This window comes from Camelus dromedarius, chromosome 26 (genome assembly GCF_036321535.1).
Source record: "Camelus dromedarius isolate mCamDro1 chromosome 26, mCamDro1.pat, whole genome shotgun sequence".
Lineage (NCBI taxonomy): Eukaryota > Metazoa > Chordata > Mammalia > Artiodactyla > Camelidae > Camelus > Camelus dromedarius.
The window spans coordinates 16,458,815-16,477,668 of NC_087461.1; the positions used below are offsets into that span (position 1 = coordinate 16,458,815).

An 18,854-nucleotide genomic window follows, 5' to 3' on the forward strand; every position below is an offset into this window, starting at 1 on the left:
GATGAAAGAAACGAGAAGTCAAGAGTTAAGAAAGGGTGAGGCAATTAAGAAATAACTCGGTCCTGGAAGTAATTGTATGGGAATCAAAGGGAGAAATCCCACTGGGACTGGATATTCATCTGCTGTTTCTTTCCTACATGCAGGAACTGGTATTGATTTTTCTTACTGAGTCTGGCTGGATGGTTTGGGTGTAGTCCCTTCCTTCACCTACCCCCGAAAATGGGAGTCTGGGTATTGGTCCTGAGTTGTGATGTTCTATCCTGAAAACCTGGGAAAGGTACTGGGAAAAAGATCACTGGACCACTAGAGAGCCAAGAGCGACCACCTTGGGAGGAATTTCAATCAGAACCCTGTAAAACATCCTACCAGAAATTCAATCCAAAGAGCCTAGGATTGGAGAGAGAGAGAAGCAATGGAGGGAGAGGACAGGTCCCATTGTAGAAGCCGAGCAAGCCAGGCTAAGTGAAAGGATCTGAATCACAAAATGCGCAGAGAGTCTGGGAGCATTTCCCAAGTCAGAGAAAATAGTTGTAGGAACTTTTATCAAAGGGAATAACACCCGTGGGTTTTAGTGAGTTAAAAAAAGGCTCCCTGAATGTAGACACCACCTCCCACCAGGTCTGACGCTTTTCATCAGGACGGGCTGGATGGAGCTTCCCTACAACAGTTTACCCAGAATAGGACCTAAAGTTTGCCGTAACATTTCCGAGGTGGAAGAAGAGTCCCCTTGTCTATCTCTTTGACCCAGACCCTTCCTAGTGGATGATTTTAATGCCATGGGATGCCCAGAACCTCTTCCAGCATACACTTAGGGATTTGAGGTGGAGAAGGGAGTTGTGGGTCTTGGTGATCTGTGTGACCGTTAACAGAATGCATGGGGCTGTCTTGAAGATAGCATCTCTTGTTGCCTTGGAGACCCAGAAGTTGTCTTCCAGCAGCTGGCTTGAGCAGAATGTACATTGTGTCTGGAGGCCAGCCCAGACTCACAGATCTCCCCCGACTCCTTCCCCTCAGGGCCCAGCACTAGCTATAAAACTCCTTATATGTATATGGTGACAGCTTCCTTAATACTGACCAGCTGCTATGGAAATAGTGGTGCCAGGGATGGCAAGGGACCAGCACAAATGGAACGATGATTGATGCAGAAGGGAGGGTTCTGACCAGTGAGATACGGTGAGTCATGACAACCGAATGCTGCTGTGACTACAAACAGCATGCATCTCTTTCAGTAAGAGGGGCTACCCTGGAGTTCCCATCTGAGTACCAGCTGATATAATCCGTGTGGCTTATAGCCTTTGTATAGTGGACAATGGGCAGGTGGAACCAGTCTTGGAAGGTCTGGAGCAGTGTGCTATTTGGCCTGACAACAGAATCATCTGTGAAGTTAAGACTATGGATCACTGGGCCCTATGCTTGATCTACTGGATCAGAACAGCCCGGGGTGGAACTCTGGCACACACACATTTTTACAATTCCACAAGGGATTCGGAAGCACAGCTAGGGTAGTGAACTACTGATCTAGAACAGTGCTCTACAGAACTGGGGTACAAAATGAAGACTGAATTGACGTTACATAGTCAGCTAAACTGTGAAGATATATGGGGCCAGGTAATCAGTGGAGATGTTAGATGATTAGGTAATCTGTGGAAGCAGAAGGCCTTTCTGACAAACAGGCAGCAGCTGTTGATTAAGTGGGAGATAAAAGGACCTTCAGTGTGGGGCTAATAGACAAGAATTTCAAATTTTGTTTGAGATTATTTCACTTTAGGTGACACAAGTGAAAAGAAGAATTATATTTTAGTCTGTGCTCAAGCATTTCCCGAAGAATATTATTTTGATTATCTTTCTTGGCAGAGAAGTCAAAGTTATGGTGGACATGTTTAAAGTTAGAGACTGATAATGTTTCAAAATATATAATCAATCAGAGATAATTTTCTGGTCAGCCTGACCTAGCCAGACACACATCTTATCCTTAAGTATTTAATTCATTAAGTTAAATAAGGTGACACCGATAGGATTTGAATTGCTGCTCTTTGATTGAAGTTGATTGAGTAAGTAAGCCAATGGCTTGTACGTACTTGCTATCAGAACAAGAATCACCAGTGGAAACAAAGCTCAACTCTGATGACAGAGGGAGGGGAGGGATGGGGAGGATTGGTAGACACAGTAAGGAAGCAGAGCTCTTAGAAACACGGGGTGACTGCAGAAAACATGTCAATTAAGGGCCAGCTTCTTCTGGAGGATATCCCCATAGGGAAAGCCAGGGGAAAATGTAATCTCAACACAAGTCAAACCAGGGTACGAGGAGATTATCAACCTCGGCCAGCCACATACAGCTCCACCCATGAAAATATTCTCCTTGTGAACTTTGGTAGAAGAACAGCTTAGAGAGAGTTTATAGTTGCCACCAACATCCTTCTTTGGTAAACAGGGCACATTTCATTTTAAAGTTCTTGGTGCTGATTGCTCAGTTTGATCAAGATAAGAATGGGTTCCAATGGTCCAAATTCTTCTAACTGAATCAGTCAACCAACCCACAGGCAAGTCTACTAGTTGGCAGCATAGGGCAGATATAGGGCCCCTAAAAGTTTTGGTGGATCACATTTAGTGTTTTGAATGGGCCAAGTAGTCAGCTAGGGCATTGCCAGGGCACCGGCAAAGTATGTTGGCTCAAACTCCCTTGGTTGCTCCAAAGAGTCATTCTCCCTCCATATTCTTTCTTCTAAATCCTCCAGCTTCTGTGACTGTCTCTTCAGGAAGGCATCATTTTACATCATCTCTCTGTTAGAGCTATAGAATCACAAAGTTTTGGGGCTGAAGGACTCCCTGTGAGGGTACCTGGTAGCCTAGATATCTGTTGACTAAGTATATTAGTCAGAGTTCTCCAGATAACACAACCACTAGGATGTACTCATGTGTGTGTGTGTGTGTGCATGCACACGTATGTGTGTATAGATAGATAGCACACCCACATGAAAGAGAGAGGGAGAGAGAAAGATAGATTGATTGATTGATAGATATATTTTAAGGGATTTGACTATACAATTGTGGAGGATGGCAAGACCAAAATCTGCAGGGTGGGTTCACAGGCTGGAGACCCAAGGAAAAGTCACTGTTGCAGTTCAAGTCCAAAGGCTGTCTACTGGCAGAATTTCCTCTTGCTTGGGGGAAGTTGGTCTTTTGTTCTATTCAGGCCTTCAACTGATTAAATGAGGCCCACCCACATTATAGAGGGCAAACTGCTTTACTCAAAGTCCACCTTTTTAAATGTTAATCTCATCCAAAAATACCCTCACAGACACACCCAGAATAATGTTTGAGCAAATAGCCGGGCACCACAGCCCAGCCAAGTTGACATGTAATTTCAACAATCTTGGTGCCAATTGAGCACCCTAATCAGCCTAGAAGACCATGACTCCTCAAGCACCAGAGAGTATCAGGTACAAGCAGACAGTAACAGGGGTGTCCTCCTTCCCCATTTCACAGAGGGGTGTCTTAAAGAATTAGGCAAAGATGGACTCCAAACCATCAGAGTACCCGTCTGGTCAGGATGGTATTCATTCCCTCTGGAAATCAGTGTTAAAAAGAATGATAAAGACCAACAGTATCATTTGAAGAAAGTCCTTGTTTCCTGTGAACATTAGCACAGGGTCCTGAAGGAGGATGGAGGGCTGTGTCACGTTCTCAATGCACTGGAGCAAAGTGTATGTTGTATTCAGGTGAGGGCAGGAGTGGAATCTCACACAGTTCAAACCCCACTCTTCTGGAATATTTGCTTTTCAATGTTTTGAAGCTGTATCCCAGGCTTTTGCTTACCATTTGTTTTCCCAGAAATCACATTAAAATCTCTCTGGAAAAACTGTTAGTAACATTGTGGATCATGTCCCCCTTTATGAGTTTCACAGGAGCCCACAAGAATGGGAGACAGTCTATCTCACAGAAGAATTTGGCAGAAGACAACTATTGTGACTCAGTTCAGGGCAGTTAATGTTACCACTGTCTCTCTGTTGAAAAGGGATCCATACAGAGCACATGAAATCAACTGTAGAGCAGAGAAGCCATTGTTACCAGTACAGAGGGAGCCACAGTAAGGGGTCTTGTCATAGCCTGCAGACTTTGAAGTTTGGACTTCCCAGTTTTGTTCCACTGAGCAAACCAAACCAGCTAGCTATAGGACTTACATGACATGAAGTAAATCAGACCAAGCCAAAGAGAAACAAGCTAAGTGACAATGTAACAGATCCACCCCCCTGCCCCTGCTCTCTCCTCAGTAGTTTGCACACTCCTGATGGCAGGGTCTTCATCTTGTTTTCTGCTGAGTCTCCAGAAGCTGGCACATTAACCTTTGCTCAGTAAACTTTTATGGAATGACTGTTTTGGTGATTAAATAAATTCCAAAGCAATTCCCTCTATATACGGACACAACATCACAGCAGTCAGAAAGGAATGGGACTTCTTGGTAGGAAAACGGGAATGTTCTCAGAGTGCTTCATTTTTGAAGTGAATTTACTTACAAAGTGGCCACCATCTCTGTGCATCTCCCTGGCCATCTGTGAAATGAGACTGGGGAATGGGATCTTTACTTAGCACCCATGCAACTCTCTGGGACTCATCTGATAGGTAAACATGGAGGGTGGGCAGCACCCTCACTACTCATTCACAACAGCCCTTTTCCTTTCTAGCAGAGCGAGAGAGAGAGAAGATCCTGGAAGATCTCACCAGGCTGCTTAACGTGGCTGGATTTTACCTTTCTGAGGACAGAGACTGTGTACATTATCCCCAGCATACCACACGGCCTGATAACCATGGAGTATGCTCAGGTGATGGTTATCGGATGTGTACGTTCTTGGTTTGTTCTTGCCAAGCAAGGGGACTAAAGCATGGAAGCATTTCAGGAAGCCTGTAACAACAGAAAGCTGGTAAAGTGAGCAAAGACAATTACAATGGAATATCAGAAAGAATTAAGAGGATTAATAGAGGATATTGACAAAGAGAGTAAGACCCAAAGAGATTAAACTAGCTTATTGAGGAGACAGAAGTAGCAAGAAGACAAAAGAAAGATAACCAGACCACGAATGAATACTCATACTGCCAGGATGTGGACTAGATTATGATATATATATAAAGATTGAGGAGAGCAAGAGATTGGTTCTTAGACAGATTCAAAGAATGCGGAAGGGAGAGTTTCCAATCTTAAAGAGCTTACACATTATACCATTATACTTTTTCCTTTTCCTTTTTCTCTCTTTTTTTCTTTTCGTCCACTCAGGCATTTTATTTGCATGTATATATTACATCCTTAGGAAAAGAATCCCAAGATTTCCCTCCTGTGTGTTTTTGCCTTGCTTCTTTGTGGTCCCTGATGCCAGCTGAGGTTGTGAGAACCATGAAAACAAACTAATGGGACAGGAGCAGGTCATTCTAGCATTTTCCTGGATCTTTGAGTTGCATGTAAAATCAGGCTGGTCACTCCACACTTACTTAGCCTGCCTGTGAGGTTCACAACAATTTTCCAGCTCTGAGATCATCAATGATTTCAAATTCACCAAGATAACCATGCTTCATCATCACAGTTAGAAACCTGATGATGACTTTGGAGCACAGCCTAACAAAAACCTGATGTTTGCCTCTCTCTTCAGCATCTTTGATGCTTTTGAGAGCATCAGCCAGGACCTTCATGCACAGCATTGTGGTGGCACAGAAAGATGGCAGGAAATTATACTTTTTCATTAACAATAATGTGGACCAACTGTCATAGCAAGAAGTAATAATTTAATAATCAAAGATTATTATCAGCTTGCATAACTGTTATGCATATTTACCTTGAAATAATACCTATAATATGAATATTGTTATATATAAATATTATGTTACATATAAATATTATATAATTTTAACTATATTTCTCTTTCATAAACTAAGTCATAGATTAAGACACCACAAGTATAATTAAATTTTGCATTTGTCATCTTAAAACAGGAACTGAAGCATTTACTACTTTCAAATGAATAAGCCCTAATGTCACCAATTTGAATGCTGCTGAAAAATCTTCAACTGCACTCAAAAACCATCACATTATAACTACAAAGTGGACCCATAAATAATGCCTGTACTTTCATTCTCAAAGGACAGTAAATCTTGACCACTTGGGGGATATAAATTCTTTGAGAAGCTGATAAAAGGTATGGATCTTTCTCTCAAGAAAATAAGTTTATATAGTTTATTTCATCATAGGTGTTTTTTGTTTACATAAACCAACTATTTAAAAGATGTGTACTTGTGTTTTTCATGGAAAAATTAATGTGTAATTTCTGAAATAAACATCGAACTAAATTGAAATTTACAAATAATTAAAAAAACAGAATTTTAACTCTGTTCACATTTCAATGAGAAGCTGGATTTTGTTTTGCCTTGAATAAGAAGACAAAATTATAGCTAGGCTTTTGCTACCGTGACGTTCATGTCAGGGTAATGGCTGACATCTTTTCATTTTTTGACTTTTCTTTCTGATGGCCACAACTGCTGAAAATTCCCATGTACAAAACTCGGTGTTCAATAAAATCAGACTTCTAGAGTTCACTGTCAAAAGAAGCCAGGCTTATGTCAAGATTCCCAGAAACTTCACTTCTTTGAATTGAATTAATGCCCTATCATTTCCTTTGCCTATGAGGTGACCTTAGGCAAAATCTGCATCTTTGACATTGTCCTCAAAGAATTTTTAAAAGGAGGAAAGTCCTAAGCAGACCTTAGGGCTTATGCTGTTAGAAGCCTGTGAGTTTCTCATCTCCTGGCTCCCTGGTCCCCTCAATCCTATTCCTTCTACAGTTTAGTCCTTGCCTATTTCCCAACCATCAATTCTATATCCCTGCGGAATGGCCAAGGAGGACCCCAATCCCACTGCGGCCAGGGAGCAGGACATCAACCCAAGTGTGGTCTCAAATATTTCCCCCCAGAAGCACCATTAACACTGCAGTTGCATTTTGTAGCAGACTGTTTGTTCCCTTATGAGACCATTATGAGCAAAGCAGATGGGCTGGGCTTTTGACAATCACATTTGTTTCTGTCAAAAAAAAAAAAAAAAAAACTTCCAAGTTCCACACAACCCCTAAAAACTGGCTTTGGTAGCACAGTGTGTTCAGAGCAGACACCGCTTGCATAGGATTTCACACTGGCACTAGACTCTAGCTTCACCCTCATTAGTTTTAATTGAATAGTGCAGAGGTCCAGATGTATTTTATTCCTATGGGAATAAACACATGATTTATGCCTATCCATGTCCTGATTGTCAGATACAGTAGTTAACATTAAAAGAAATAAAAATGGAAGGTAAAAGCTTCTAACCATCTGTTTTTTCCCACTACCAGCTAGGCCTCTATTTTCTTAACATTTCATTCTAGAGCAGAGTGGAGAGCTGCTGTTTTCACTGTTATTCTACAGAGCCATCCTGGGCCAATAAGCCAATAGCGGAGCTGAAAACATAATGGGTTTTCTCAGGTTAGATAGCTCACTTCTCTCCAGACGGCATCTTCCCAATTTGGTAAAAGTCAAGCCTCACTCTGCTGCATCTCAACTGATTCCTGATTAGCTTTGGCCTTGTGTTCTCAGTGGCTAAGATCTCCCTGGAACATTAGGATGGACATGGAGAGAATGTCCTTGGATGTCGACACACTCGACTTCCCAGGACTTTTAAAGTCCTAATCACATCACTAGCATCTCCACTCTTGGCTGCTAGTTAATGAGAATGAAGCTGTTCTTTTAAATCTACTAGATAATGTGTGATTAATTGAAGACATAAGGGCCAATATCCTGTCTCTCACATTATTATAATCTAGTGGTGTCTCATGGTTCCACCAAAAAGCACAAATCTTCATCACAGCAATCTCTCTGTGTTTGTGATGGCAAGCCTCCAAAACAGTGTTGTTTGGCAAAAACAGGAGTGTTTTCAGCAACAAAATCCAAGGCAATTGTATGTTACAGTCTGAACCCACCATAGCTTGAGCCAATTAACTGAGCATCTGTTGCATGTGGTCCCACACTATTACACATAATCTTGATTATCTTCATGTATGAAACAAAGGAATCTCCGGGCTAGGTGTATTTTATTTTACTTAATCTTATTTTTTTCAGGTAAGTTAGAGATCCAAATTTGTTTGGATCTGGACGTTTGAGGCCCACTGGATAATTTAGTGGGTTTTTTGTTTGTTTCTGTTTAAGTTTCTTGTGACATTTGTTTTTTAAAAAAGCTACTTAAATAGTTAGGGTTTATATGCCTAATATAAATTATTTGTATCAGATGGCATGATTTTGAAAGAAACTAAAAGAAACTCCAAGGCAAAGTGACTTAAACAATGAAGAGTGCTTATGAGTCACACCACTGGAAAGTTGAGGAGCGAGGCAGACGTCAGGTGTGGTTCAGTCAGAACTCTGGCTCCACTGATCTGTGATTTCTGGTCCTCCCCCAGGTTGACGGCTGGCAGCAATGAGGGTTATGTACCTCCTTTATGGTAATCCAGAGGAGAGAGCATTTTACCTCTCATCTCTAGTTCTATAAACCGGAACCAATCAGGGTAGCTCTTAGAATGCCAGGAGCTGATTGGTTTATGCCTAGGGTCCACCAATCAAAAGATGGCACATGCTTTTTGGCTTATGCCAGTCAGAGACTACCCACAGAGCTGGTGCTGGATTCATCCCACCTGAACCACCTAGATACTCTGCAATGCGTGGGGGAGGGTTGAGGAGAGGAGGTTCACTATAGAAAAGGGAAAGAGATGATGGTTGCTACAAAAGAAACTATTGAATGCCAACTGTGCCATTTGCTTTAAAAAAGAACTGCTTTTTCTTTTTAAAATTGTAATAAGGAGCCATTACAGATTATTATTTAGAAGCAGTGTTTAATTTTTTTAGAGTAGAAAGAGACAGTTAGAAATAGGATGGTATTTATCTACTCAAAAAAAAAAAAAAAAAAAAAAAAAAGAAAAAGAAAAAGAAAATCCCCACCAAATTTATCAATATTATAATGGTTAGGAATCCAAGTGTTCTGGAGTCCTTGAGTTTAAATTGTATCTCCATCACTTACTAGCTGCATGACACTGAGTTAGTCAATTGGCATATGTGTCTCAGTAAATGAGGATAACAATAGTGCCTACATCATCAGGACCAACTGAAAGCACACATGCAAATAAATCTTCTAGCAATCCTAAGTGTGCCATGTTGTCACCCATCCCCCAGAATGTGGCTTCTATGGGTAGGGACCTCGCCTGCCTTATGCACAGCTGTAACTTCAGTGGCTGCATATACTAGGGGGTGCCTGATTAACCCGTGTGGGAAGAATGAATGAATCACCTTTCTTCTGTCTCCAACTCTTCCCACCAGAGTAAAGAAGAGGAAAGGGTTAAGGAAATAAGAGGCCAGTACAGCTGGAGCCAGTTCTTGGTGGAAGGCCAGCACTGAAATCCAGGAGGAATGGGGTTTGGAGATGTAGAGCCACTCTGAGTGCTGTTGGAACAGTGCAGCTGACAGGGTCTGGAAGAGAAGAGGTCGAAGTGTTTGTTAAATCCCACAACACGGACTTTTTTTCTTTTTTTTCTCTGAGCCTGAGAAGCATAGGATGAAACTGGATCATCTGGTTCAGTAACAGAATCCTAAAATAAAATGAAAAATGTGGGAGTTTCTCTGTGGGAAAGGAGAGAAGAGGATTCAAAGGAAAAAGACAATAGAAGATTTAATCCAAAACATCTAAAAGCAAGTATTGTGTTCAGGGATTTTCAGAGATTCTCTACAGAAAGAAAAAGACATTGAAAGACAGAGGAGGAATAAAACTGTGGAGATGTTTCAAATAAGGGGTCTCATAGGGATCTTTAAAATATACCTAGAGGAATTCTTCATTCATAGAGATAAACATACTCAATTCCCCACTGGCCCCCCCTGCCAACGTCTTCTTTATCTGCTGGACTTCTGCCAAGATGTGGCAGAATACTGACTGCACAAATGAGTCCTGCTCAGTGGGAAGAAGCAAAACTGAGCTAAAGTCTGCTCCCAAGATTAAGTGAATATTCACTTTGAAATGATCAGAGAAACTATATAAAACACAAGTCACGTAGAAGACAACAAATACACAATTTTTCATTTTTGTTTTAAATGGACTGTTTAATTTAGAATAGTTTCCATCCAGGAACCCATATCACATTTAGTCACCATGTCTCCTTGGGATCCATTAATCTGTGACAGTTCTTTAGACTTGGGTTCTTTTAGGTGACTTGGATCCTTTGGAGAAATACAGGTCAGATATTTTGTAAAGTGTCCGTCAATTTGGGTTTGATGTTTTCCTCTTGATTCGACCGGGATTATAGTTTTGGGGAGGAAAACCACAGAGGTGAAGTGCCGTTCTCGCCACATCACATCAAAGGTACATTATCAACATAAATTACCACTAAGGATGTCAACCTTCTGTAGCTTTACCCCCTTTTCATACTGTATCTTTGGAAGAAGTTCACCATACCCAGTGTAGCGAGTTGTGCTCCACTTCCTTAAGGTGGCAGTGTTGGCATAAATTAAGAAAAAATTCTTATGTATAGGAATTTGTCTCTTCTCCCTACTTATTTATTTATTCAATCATTTATTTATATCAGTATGGACTTGCATTAGTCTACTAGTGCTAGCATAACAAAATACCGTAGACTGGGTGGCTTAAACAATAGAAATTAATTTTCTCCCCATTCTGGAGGCTGGAAGTCTAAGATCAAGGTAACAATAGAGTTGGTTTGCAGATTGCCACTATCTCACTGTATCCTCACTGTGTGCACCTGCCTAGAGAGAAAGATTTCTCATGTTACTTCTTTTTTTTTTTGAAGAGTGGGTTATTTATTTATTTATGTTTTCCTTCAGTGGGGGGGAACTATTTCGATTTATTTATTTCTTCATTTTTGGAGGGGTTCCTGGGGGATGAACCCAGGACCTCATTGTTGCTTCCTCTTAAAAGGACAGGAGTCCTGTTGGATTAGGGCCCCACCCTTATGACCTCATGTAGCTTTATTTACTTCCTTAAAGGTGCTATTTCCAAATACAGTGGTAGGTATTGGGCATTAGGGCTGCAGCATATGCTTTTTGTTTTGGTGGGAGGACACAATTCAGGCCATTATGGGGCTCATAATTATTTATTTTAGACTTTGGGTTATAATCCAACACTATATTATTTATTTTGTTGTTCAAGCAGCCTTTGGAAGCTCTTTCCCTTGACTGTTACGTCTCTTTAACTACTCCCATCCATTTGGTTTTTGAGCACTTCCTTATTTTCTGCTCCACAAGATGCCCCGGGTTCATCTTGTGTGTTTATTTCCTGCTGCGGCCCTAGAGTCAGCTGTTTCTCCCAAGGTCTCTGGTTCCTTCTATTGGAGAATGGTATTAGAAACTCGGATATGGTTCCTGGGTCTCCTTGTTGCTGCTGGGTGCCATTGCCTCTAAGCCCTTTCAGCCATAGCACTGACAACAGTGTCTTATCCCAAACCTAGAAAATAGAAATAGACTGATAGAAAAAGTAAATTCTTGGGAATCAGAGATTCTGTGATTTATACTCAGGTTTCACCACTTATCACATATGTAATCTCCTGCAAATTACTTAACCCCATAAAGTTTAGGTTTCCTCATTTTAAACATGGAATATTTAGGGGAGAAGGGAATAGCTCAGTGGTAAAGTGCATACTTAGCATGCACGAGGTCCTGGGTTCAATCCCTGGGAACTCCACTTAAAAAAAAAGAAAAGAAAAAATGGAATATTTAAAAATATGTTAAAAGAGATTATGTATATAAAGGGCAAAGCATGAAGCTCACGACCAATAAATATTAGTAACTGCTTAGCATAAATGGGCCGCCTATTATGTCTGCAATTTGGACCTTTGAACAAGAAATAATTGCTTTGCTAATTAATTATTTTACTTAATAATTATTTCTATTAATAAAATAAATAATATTTAGTAAATAGATGTTACTTCAAACTCAAAATATTTGAAGCTAAATGCTTTTTCAGGGGGTGGAGATCATTATTTCTTCCTAGAGGAGGTACTGGGGATTGAACCCAGGGCCTTATGCATGTTAAGCATGTGCTTTAGTACTTGAGCTATATCCTTTCCCCTCCCCAAGCTGAATTCTTTCCCCTAAACCAAGTTCCATATTAGACTTTATGTTTCTAAAAGGAACACCATAATTCACCCAAATTATCCAGATTCAAAGGCTGATAATGCCAGGGTAGATGTTTCAGACTAGCCCTCCCGCTCAGTATTAAAATACTGACAAAGTATGCTTTTCAATAGTCTAAAAGGCACTGGAGCTTTTATAAGCCACTGAGGAATTTCCAAGCCAATGTCCAAGAGAAGAAGGAAATTCAGAGTTGGCCACCAATATCTGGAGCCATTTTTCCCTAGAAGAATTTTCTGCTCTTCTAATGAAATGGAATACTGAGAGGTTGGGTTGGGAAGGACTTACGGGGCTAAAGGAACAAAAATTATAATCTGTGGTCTTGCAAAGAGGCTGTTCAATGGCAAATATCCCATATTTAGCATTGAGACTCTAAAAGTCTACACTCTAAGACAAAGGATGAACTAGAAATTGGCCATTCCAGGGACTGAAGCCCAGCTTCAAGTCATTTCGATCCTGGACATTGATTTAGATGAGTGAGTAGTAGTATTGCTCGTAGAAACCTGCAGAAATAGTTGTTAAATTCTATCTGAATGAAGATGGCATCAGTGCAGGCCTCAAGTTACATGTGTAGTTTTTCACAGATGATTTCTGGCATTTAAATTTTTAAAAATGTTCTTACTTGAGAGGCACCCAAGGAAATAAGATAATGTGATCAAAACACAAGAGAAAAAACCAGATAATATGAAGAAACCCTTCCCCCATAATTCACATAATGTTGGTAGACACAAACTTCAAAATAACTCCAAAAACAGTCAATAAAATAAAAAATAAGATTGAGATCTCTGACAGAGAAGTGGAAAGTATAAAAGCAAAACAACCTGTGGCAGTTCTATAACTTAAGGATACGCTAGCCAAAATTTAGAATCTGATGGACTGATGTAGCAACCAGTCAGTCACAATTATAGAGATAATCAGTGAACTGGTAGATAAATCAGAAAAAAAAAAGTAAGATAAAACATGTAGAACAAAGCAGATGGAAAATGTCAAAATAAAATAATAATATAGGGTGTACTGTGAGAAGGCCGAACATACACTAATAGGAGTCTCAAAAGAAGATAAGAGAGACAATGGGGAAGAAGCAATATTGGAAGAGATAAGTGAGAATTTTTTTAAAAGATGAAAGATATTAACCAACAGATTCAAGAAGTTCTATGCCTCATGAAATAGAAGTAAATAGAAAAACACGACTACATGCATCATATTAAAAGCACTAAAACCAAAACTTTTCACTGCCCATCCCCATTGCATGGTACTATCCTAATTCTGACCTTTATTCTGTCACAAGCAGACTAATATAAGTATGTACCTACTATTCTCTATGTCTCCCTCATTTACATAGCTGTTAAATTAATGTTCCCCAAACATTATTTGTTATGCGAAAATACTAAGAATTATTTGGTAACCTCTCTATAAACCTGCTATTGCCCGAAGGAGTGTAAATTGAGAAGGGTCAACTAAGACAGCAGGACACAGTAAGTTACCCGAGATCCCCCATGCAAGGCAGGCACAAGTGGATAATGGAAAGGAAAGATAACATAATTCCATTAGTAATCCAGAACCAATTAGAAGTGTCAGTAATAATAATGACTAACACTTATACTGCTTTTTGTAGGGACACTCATATGGGTTTACGTATTTGAACTCATTTAGTTCTCACACATCCGTATGAAATACTGTTAGTATCTTCATTTTACAATTGGGGAAACTGAGGCACAGAGATGGTCAGTAACCTGTCCACGGTCATGGAGGCAAGTGGCAAAGCTGAGCTACAGATCCAGATATCTGGCTCCGGAATCCATGTTCTTAACACTTACACGGTACAGCGTCCACACATCTGAGCAGCACTGGCTTCCAAAAAGAATCACAGTATGACTGAACTGCCAGCAGGGATTCGGAGTTCAAGAGAGAAATGTTAACTGTGGTTAGAGCTAATCTCTTAGCTCCCGAGAGTGAGATGATAGTGAATGAGATCACACTGTGACTAAGGGCTAGACAGCAACCTTAACATCACTATAAAAAGAATTAAATTTTAGACCCCTTCTTTCCCAGGCATTACCATCATTACCACGACTTTTATGACCCTGAGTAGTGGCACAAGGTTTTCAGGGATTTCATAGGAAGTTACTCTAATATCTACTCTGAATAAGTCCTCCTTGCAAGCCGGTAGAAAAATGGCTAAAAATGGCTTAATCCATTTAGTTTAGTTTCCCCTTCCAGTAATGCTACTTGGCATCTTTCTTTTTCCTTTATGAGAATATTTTAACTTTCATCTGCTGGTTTTAATTTAACTTGTCATATTTCTATTTTCTTGTGCATGTGCCCAGAAGCCTTTGGGAAAAAGACACTTTTTTTAATAAGTCAAAACAATAAAAACCAGAAAGGTCAACCTAAGTCAATTAGTCACATTTTAAACAGTCTAAGTAGAAGACACAAAATCCACTTCCAACCTTCAAATTGTTCTCTCAAAAAGACTGCAAACCCAAGAAACAGACTAGGGCATTCTCGCACAGAAAGAGTTGAAGGGATCAAGGCCTTGGGCACGGATAACTTACTCTCCTGGTAAATAGGAGGTCGTTTCATGTAAGTTACACAAGTGACAAAATGCACGGATATCATAGGAGGCACATGGCATTTTATAGGGGCACTAAATGCCTTAACTTGATTCCATGTCCTAGCAGAGATGAATCCAGCTAAGATCGAACGTTTCTGAGTCCATGGCCCCAGACCAAGACATAGGGCCCCTTATTTTCCAGATCTGAGTGAACAGACTAACAACCACATGTTTTTAAAAAGTTTCATCATTAATAGTACATTTTATTTTTTTGGGTTTTGCCCTATGGCTGTGTTCTTCTTTGAAGGAAAATGATCTTCTAAAACCTTCCCCACACCTATTCTTCTCTAACCACACCTTATTAGTTTTGCTCCTGGCCCTTATCCACTGAATTATATTCGTATCAGGTTGCTGTCTCCTCACTGTATCAGAAGCTCCATGAAGGGAAGAACTCTCTCTCTTAAATTCACAATTGTATCTCCAGTTCCAGTCCAGTGCCTAAGATGTAGGTGGTGCTCATATCTGTTGATGGAATGAAAAAAAAAAAATGAAGAAACAAATAACAAAGTTAGGTAGGCAAATGAGAGTGAGTAGAATATAATCCTTGCACGAGTGACATGGAGATCTGATTTGGATTTTGCAGTTGGCTGGGAAAATATGAAATATTATTTTTATGGGCAAATTCCTTCCTTCCCTCCCTCCTTCCTTCTTTCCATCCTCTATGTCTCTCTTCTTCTTTTTCACCTGTTCCACCTGATTTGCAAAGCTACAACAAGGAAATAAAGATGGTGATACATGTGGGAGGGACCAAGTCAAGCTCGGGAACTTTTGAATGAAAAGGTCATCTAAGTGGTTGTGAGACTCAATCATTTTTTTCACAAGAAAATCCCACCCACTTTAACAGGATCACAGACACTAGAGGGCAGTCCTAGACACCATCATGGTGTCTTCTAACAGTGAAATAAAGGTAGCAATTTAGCCTGGGGTTTAAAACACACTCATATCACCAAGCAGATGCTGCAGCCCTCACCTCCTCCCATAATTGGAGGACTCCTCAAAGACTCTCCCATCTATTTGTCAGAGACCTTAGGTATCTCACCTGAGTCCTTCAGCCTCCTCCAAGAGCTGAATGGAGAGGTGTCTAGCTGCTTCAGCTGTCTGTGGCTGCTGTCTCCCCCTGGAACCCACAGCTATTGCTGCTGCCCTTGTCCTGGGTCTGCGGAGGCACCCGCAGCACTGTGTTAACAGAAGCCTCTGCTTTCAAGGCCTGGTAGGACCCCCATGAGGGAATTAGTGCCTTATAAAAGGAACCCCAGAGGACTCTCTCACCCCATTTCTGCCATGTAATCATGTTGCCATGTGAGAATACGAGAAGTTGGCAGTCTGCATCCTGGAGAGGGCTCTCTCGAGAATCCAACCATTCTGGCACCTTGATGTCGAACTTCCAGCCTCCAGAACTATGAGAAATAAATTTCTGTTGTTTATAGGCCTCCCAGTCAATGATACTTTGTATGGCTGCCTGAATGAATGAAGATACCTGATGTGCACAGGTGAGGAGAATGCCTCACTCCTCGTTTTAAGTGACTCTCTTTCCCAAGGACCAGGGTGGTGCTGCCCTAAACCCTAACACCTCATTGAAATTCAATAATAAGTGATAACATAAAATATATAATATAATAAATAATAAAGCCCTTCAAATATATTCGCACAGCCTCCTTTTGTGTTGGACTGAAGCATAATCTCTTGGGGAATTGGACTCTCCAGCTGGACTCCAAATCTACAAGTAAGATCTGAGTTTTTGCCCCCAGAAGTTTGCTTTCATCACTATGGCTAACCCATCAGACATGTATAGGTTTTTCAAGATTCTGGAATGAACGTGCCCTACATGACATCTGTAGATCAAGGTCCTGCCTATAAGCTCAACTGCCTGGGGTTTTTGACTCTCAGGAAGATTTATCTCCAAATGTCAAGGCTTTGAGAGAGCAACATTTGCAACAGTTACCTTCCTTTTTTAGAGAAAGAACTGTTTTATTTATTTTTATTTTTGTTTAAAGCACAGTTGTATTTAAAAGGCTCATGCTAAAAAGAGATCAAGTCAGAGTCTGGTTTTGACCAGTGGGAATTTTCCTTCAGCCAAAGCAACTGTTGGCTGTGCTTGAACATCTGCCAGCACAGGGGCCAGGGCTGCAGCACTTTGAACTTAAAAGTGGCTAATAAAATCATGAAGGGAAATCATAAAAGAGAATTACACACAAAATTATCAAAAAGAGAGAGAGAGAGAGAAAAGAGATTTTACTATAATGAGATTCACCCTTGAGGGACCAGAATAGAAAATTTGCAGACATAAGCTTAACATTTGCAGAGATACTTGACAGACTTAAAAGTTGTTTGCCCAAAGTGAGTGCAATGGACCAGTTTTTACTAATCAATGGTTTCTAATATTGCAGAAGTACTGAGTCCAGTTGGGAAAAACAAAACAAAACAGAACAAACAAAAAAGCTGAGATCACCTTAATTACCCCAGATACAAGAAGAGATTGAAAAATTACCTTCCATTTTTGGTGCATTCATTTTTAAAGCTGATGGCATCTTCAAGGACACATTGTTTTCACACTGCCTCATTTTGTAAATAGATTAATTAGCACAGTGAAAGTGTGGTTGTACAAATGAAATGATCAGGCTGGGACTCTCTTACCCCTTGATTTGAAGGCGGGATCACTTTTCATCAAACAAAGAAATAGATTTAAACATAGTCGGGAATAATACTTGGTTACTAAGTTACAAATGTATTTGGTCTTCTGTTAGAAAATATGCACTAATGGTTAAATGTTACAGCATCTCTATTTTTAAGTACTTTGTACATGGCTACAACCCAGAGAGCATTTTTTCTCCTGTGGTACTCTTTTACTTATTTATTTTTGGAAAGTTTGGGCCAAATCTGTTCCATCTTTGACCTCTGGGTTCTTTTCTTTTCTTTTTAGGGAAATAACTATGTATACCTTTCTCAGTATTAAATATACACATGTACTCACATGCAAAATAAACAGTTCCCAGACTTGCTTTTCTGACAAATAAATCCTTGCTAGTAGATCTTTAAAATGTCAAACTTCTCATTCAGCACAAAACCTGTCACTGTCCATGTGTTTCTCTGAAGGTACCCTAGATCTTACTGATTGGCATGGTTCCCATGTGTCAAAATAGTGAAATATGCAAGATTCAGGCCTATTCTATCCCTGTAATTATTACAGCCTTTTTTTTTTTTTTCTGGCTTCTTGCAAGATTTACTACTTTCCCCAGCTTTTGATTTCTTAGGGAGGTCAAAGAGCTTTGAGTTAGTTTGCTTTCCTTCCACTCTTTGAATACCAAGGTGCCACCACATCTTTTTCCGAGACCACTTAGAAAAGTACACAGTTGCTTTATGCCACCTCTCAATCACTACTCACAGACATGCCCAAAGGGTCAGCCCAGAAGAGCTCATGACTTAATAAAGGTGACTTCTCATTTTTATCATAACTTAGAAAAATGTTCTTATAGCCCTAACAGCATGAGAAACTGGTTTTGGCATCTAGCGATCCTGGGTTCAAATCACACCATTTACTTACTCTGTAAATTTGTATATGATTGTGCCTCTCTGAACCTTAATGCCCTCATCTGTAAAGTAGAAAGTGACGTAATTAAGAATACAGGCTCGTTGTGTAAATCAAGAACAAGTGTCTTTTAGAAGAAAGGAACAAGTATTTATGTATCCAATTATGTGGTAATTATTAGAATTTTCTTTCCCTACCCATCCTATCTTGAATTAAAGGACAGAGAACATGCCAGAAATACTGCAAAGCAAGGGAGTAACAAAAGGGGATACACTGGTGACATGGCGCTTTGCACAAACGAAAGCATTTTATAATATTTAGCGAGTTCTGCCCAGTAAGTCACTCAGCGGGCTGAGTGCACATCTAGGATTATATGATTACTTTCCACCTATTTAGGTGTTCCATTTCAACCTAAGACTTGCTTGAAATATGATGAATTTCCACATTTCAGCATGTCAGTGTCAGGAAATGATGGAGTTGAGGTTATTCCGCAGACTCAATGTTTTCCTCAGCTTGGAATAAGCC

At 40.1% G+C, this 18,854-nt stretch overlaps 1 pseudogene; it reads right to left on the reverse strand.

Annotated features, from left to right (window-relative positions):
* Nucleotides 1–5,274: 5,274 nt before the first annotated feature.
* On the reverse strand, nucleotides 5,275–5,688 carry LOC135319382 (small ribosomal subunit protein uS8-like; annotated as a pseudogene).
* Nucleotides 5,689–18,854: the final 13,166 nt, after the last annotated feature.